This window comes from Aotus nancymaae, unplaced genomic scaffold, assembly GCF_030222135.1.
Source record: "Aotus nancymaae isolate 86718 unplaced genomic scaffold, 86718_ANA_hifiasm-v0.15.2.pri h1tg000008l, whole genome shotgun sequence".
In the NCBI taxonomy this organism is placed as follows: Eukaryota; Metazoa; Chordata; class Mammalia; order Primates; family Aotidae; genus Aotus; species Aotus nancymaae.
Window position 1 is genome coordinate 19,089,474 of NW_026988419.1, and position 5,746 is coordinate 19,095,219.

Here is a 5,746-nt window from a genome sequence, read left to right on the forward strand (position 1 = left end):
GAAGAGCTAACAATCCTAAATATACACACACCCAATACAGGAGTACCCAGAAACATACAGCAAGTTCTTAACAACCTACAAAGAGACTTAGACTCCCATACGACAATAGTGGGAGACTTTAACACTCCACTGTCAATATTAGACAGATCAACAAGATAGAAAATTAACAAGGATATCCAAGACTTGAACTCAGATCTGGACCAAGCGGACCTAATAGACATCTGCAGGTATCTCCCCTCCAAATCCACAGAATATACATTCTTCTCAGCACCACATTGCAACGACTCTAAAATTGACCACATAATTGGAAGTAAATCACTCCTCAGCAAATGCAAAAGAATGGAAATCATAAAAAACAGTCTCTCAGACCACAGGGCAATCAAATTAGAACTCAGAATTAAGAAACTAAGAACCGCACAGATTCATACAAACTGAACAACTGGCTCCTGAATGTCAACTGGATAAACAGTGAAATGAAGGCAGAAAGAAAGATGTTCTTTGAAACCAATGAGAACAAAGATACAATACATCAGAATCTCTGGGACACATTTAAAGCAGTGTCTAGAGGGAAATTTATAGCAATAAATGCCCACATGAGAAGCGAGGAAAGATCTAAAATCAACACCCTATCGTCAATATTGAAAGAGCTAGAGGAGCAAGATCAACTGAAGGAGATAGAGACACAATCCCTTCAAAAAATCAATAACCCAGGAGTGGGTTTTTTGAAAAGATCAATAAAAATAGACTACTATCCAGATTAATAAAAAAGGAAAGGAAGAAGAATCAAATAGATGCAATAAAAAATGATGAACGGGACATCACCACTGATTCCACGGAAATAGAAACTACAATCAGAGATTACTACAAACAACGTTATGCACATAAATCAGTAAACCTGGAAGAACTGGATAAATTCCTGGACACTGGCACCCTTCCAAGCCTAAACCAGGAAAAAGTTGAAATCGTGAATAGACCAATAACAAGGGCTGAAGTTGAGGCAGCAATTAATAGCCTACCAACCAAAAAGTGCAGGTCCAGACGGGTTCACAGCTGAATGCTACCACACTTACAAAGAAGAGCTGGTACCATTCCTTCAGAAACTATTCCAAACAATTGAAAATGAGAGAATCTTTCCCAAATCATTTTTTTGAGACAAACATCATCCTGATACCAAAACCTGGCAGAGACTCAACAAAAAAAGAAAACTTCAGGCCAATATTCATGAAGAACATAGATGCAAAAATCTTCAATAAAATACTGGCAAACCGATTGCCACAGCACATCAAAAAGCTTATCCATCATGATCAAATAGGCTTCATTCCAGGGATGCAAGGCTGGTTCAACATATGCAAATCTATAAACGTAATCTACCACATAAATAGAACCAAAGACAAAAACCACATGATTATCTCAATAGATGCAGAGAGGTCCTTTGATAAAATTCAACCACCCTTTATGCTAAAAAAACTCAATAAACTAGGTATCAAAGGAACATATCTCAAAACCATAAAAGCTATTTATTACAAACCAACAGCCAATATCATATGGAATGGGCAAAAACTGGAAGCATTCCCTTTGAAATCCAGCACTAGGCAAGGATGCCCTCTCTCACCACCCCTATTCGATATAGTATTGGAAGTTCTAGCCAGAGCAATTAGATAAGAAAAAAAAATAAAGGGCATTCAATTAGTAAAAGGGTGTCTCTATTTGCAGAGGACATGATTGTTTATTTAGAAGACTCTATGATCTCAGCCCAAAATCTCCTTAAACTGATAAGCAACTTCAGCAAAGTCTCAGGATACAAAATCAATGCACAGAAATCACAGGCATTTCTATACACAAATAACAGACTAACAGAGATCTGAATCATAAGCAAACTCCCATTCACAGTTGCTACAAAGAGAATAAAATACCTAGGAATACAACTAAAAAAGGAGGTAAAGGACTTCTTCAAGGAGCACTACAAACCACTGCTCAAGTAAATAAGAGAGGATGCAAACAAATGGAGAAACATTCCATGCTCATGGTTAGGAAGAATCAATACTGTGAAAATGACCATACTGCTCAAAGTAATTTACAGATTCATTGCTATCCCCATCCAGCTACCAATGACCTTCTTCACAGAACTGGAAAAAAACCACCTTAAACTTCATATGCAACCAAAAGAGAGCCTGCATAGCCAAGACAATTCTAAGCAAAAAGAACAGAGCTGGAGGCATTACGCTACCTGATTTCAAACTATACTACAAACCTGCAGTAATCAAAAGAGCATGGTACTGGTACCAAAACAGAGATATAGATCAATGGAACAGAACAGAGGCCCTGGAATCTACAACCATCTGATCTTTGACAAACCTCACAAAAACAAGTAATGGGGAAAGGATTTCCTGTTTAATAAATGGTGTTGAGAAAACTGGCTAGCAGTGTGCAGAAAGCAGAAACTGGACCCCTTCCTGACACCTTACACTAAAATTAACTCCAGATGGATTAAAGACTTAACTATAAGACCTAACATCATAAAAACCATAGAAGAAAACCTAGGCAAAACCTTTCAGGACATAGGCATAGGCAAAGACTTCATGACTAAAACGCCAAAAGCATTGGCAGTAAAGTCAAAATAGACAAATGGGACCTAATAAACTCCAGAGCTTCTGTACAGCAATAGTAACAATCATTAGAGTGAACCAGCAACCAACAGAATGGGAAAAAATTTTTGCAATCTACCCATCTGACAAAGGGCTAATATCCAGAATTGACAAAGAACTAAAACAGATTTACAAGACAAAACAAACCTATCCAAAAGTGGGCGAAGGATATGAACAGACACTTTTCAGAAGAAGACATCTATGAGGCCAACAAACATATGAAAAAATGCTCATCATTACTGGTCATTAGAGAAATGCAAATCAAAACCACTTTGAGATACCACCTCATGCTAGTTAGAATGGCGATCATCAAAAAATGTGGAGACAACAGATGCTGGAGAGTATGTGGAGAAATAGGAACACTTTTACATTGTTGGTGGGAGTGTAAATTAGTTTAGCCATTGTGGAAGGCAGTGTGGTGCTTTCTCAAGGATCTAGAAACATAAATTCCATTTGACCCAGCAATCCCATTACCAGGTACATATCCAAAGGATTATAAATCATTCTATTATCAAGACACATGCATACATATGTTTATAGCAGCACTGTTTACAATAGCGAAGACCTGGAACCAACCCAAATGCCATTGATGATAGACTGGACAAGGAAAATGTGGCACATATACACCATGGAATACTATGCATCCACATAAAATGAGTTTGTGTCCTTTGTAAGGACATGGATGAATCTGGAAACCATAATTCTCAGCAAACTGACACAAGAACAGAAAATCAAACACTGCATGTTCTCACTCATAGGCGGGTGTTGAACAATGAGAAAACATGGACACAGGGAGGGGAGCATCACACACTGGGGTCTGTTGTGGGGGGCCAAGGGAGGGACAGCAGGGCAGGGGGTGCAGAAGTGTGGGAGGGATAACATGGGGAGAAATGCCAGATGTAGGTGACCGGGGTATGGAGGCAGCAAACCACATTGCCATGTGTATACCTATGCAACAATCCTGCATGATCTGCACATGTACCTCAGAACCTAAAGTACAATTAAAAAAATGTAATTGATTATATAGTTGCTTAATTTTATGAGGCAGCATTGCAGCAAGTATCACTAGATATGAAGCCAGATATCCATTCATGCAAGGAAGATCTATAGATGCAATTTAAAAGTGCTCATTTTAGAAATTATGAGGGTTTTTCCCAACGGAAGTTTTAATGTGAGTTTTGCAAAAAGGCTAGACCGCTAATTTGTCTCTCAAACAACACTGAGAACGAACTGTGGATTTTTGAAAGAAGTAACCCCAGATTCACTCACTTAATCACTTCTAGCTCTTAAGCAACTTAAAATTGACAGAGTGCAGTATCAAAATTTGTACAGTAGCAAATAGTAAGATATTTTATGAATGAACTTGTGAGATGGTAAAAAAATATTCCATTAGGACATCTTAAGCAAAATTATACTGTTTATTATACTAAATTATATATATTATATATACTATAATATACTAAATAATATATACTAAACATGTATAATAATATATTACTATACAAAAATTATACTGTGACCTCTGAGAATCTGTTTGCATTTTTATTTGAGTCTATGTTGCAATAGTTGTCCAATAAAAAATATTTGCTTTAGTGAGACAATTTTTATCCAGAGTACATTTTTACCCACATCACTTGAAGCCACAAAGTTACTTGCTCAATACATTTTTGTTGAATGGATTGAATCAGAGACATTTGTAACGTGGTAATATTCATTTGACCTGCATAAAATAGGGCAGGCATCCCATTGATTTTCTACTCGTAGAAGCAGCCAACTGTACTCACTTACGGTGTGTAGGAGGCTATCTGTGTACGTCTATGCAGTGTGGTAATTTGGTAGAGTGATAGCAGCTCCAGGTCTGTGAGTGAATGAATAGTTCATGAAGAGCCATTTAGCAGTTGTCATTGAATAGTGCTCAGTCTGTCTCTCAGTCTCTTATTTTGTCTGTCACAGTCCTGCCGACACTGGGATACTTGCTTTTCATGTTGTTTACCGTGACTCCTCACAAACTCCGAACATAATCGTGCCATCTCCTACATTACTCTCGTGAAAAATGTCAAGAATACACATGTCCCAGAGAGGAAACTGGCAAAGGAGAAAACTGCCTGGGAGAATGAGTGTGTGTGATGATACACATATTTTCTTAGTGTCCAGTTCAAAATCTTACACATGGCAAGACCACTATCAATCTTTTGGAAGCAATTTGATAATTCTTGGTCACTTTGTTTCATTTTATGGATTGGGTAGAGGGGTTCAGTAAAAAATCCATGCAGAATATTTTGAAAGTATGAACAAATAAAAAAGGCCTGGATATATTTGTTCATTTGTTCCATTCATTCAAAAATTTTGTGACAGATTACAATATATATAATTATGCGGTACACATAATGTTATGATGTATGTATACAATGTGGAATGAGTGAATCAAGCTATTTAACATATCCACCCACCTTAAATACTTACCATTTATTTGTCCTGTCTAACTTTGTACCCTTTGGCCAACACTTCCTCATTTCTCTCATCCCCAGCCTCTAGTAACCACCATTCTACTCTCTGCTTCTATGAATTTGTTTTAGATTTTGCATATAAGAGAGAACATGCCTTTGTGTGTGTGTGTGTGTGTGTGTGTGTGTGTGTGTCTGTCTGTCTGATTTCCCTTGGCATGATGTTTTCCAGCTTCATGTTGCTGCAAATGATATAGTTATTTACAAAACCATGATATAGAATCAACAAAAGTGTCCATAAATGGATGAATGGGTAGAGAAAATGTGGTATATTTCTTCCATTTTTATTGAGTCCTTATGAAGTACAAAGCATTCTGCTGGATGCTAGGGATCCAGAGACATTTACACTCTGCCTTCCAAGAATTTGCAAACCTTCAGGGTAGGGATGAGTGGATACATGAGATTTGACAGTGTAGAGTATATCTAAGAGGGACACCTACCCCAGATTATGGGATAGAAGTTAGCCTTGTAAAATATGTGTGTGTGTGTGGGGGGTGTGTGTGTGTGTGTAGGAAATAAGTTTGGGGTGGGTAGGGAGAGGGGCGTTAATGTACAGAGAGGACAAGAAGGAGAAAAAAAGCAATACATGCTTGGGAA

General features: G+C 37.7%; 1 protein-coding gene across 2 annotated transcripts in view; it reads right to left on the reverse strand.

Moving 5' to 3' along the window:
* Positions 1-5,746, reverse strand: part of VWC2L (von Willebrand factor C domain containing 2 like) — a 175,041-nt gene that overhangs the window by 42,474 nt on the left and 126,821 nt on the right. The gene's annotated exons all lie outside the window — the stretch shown is intronic.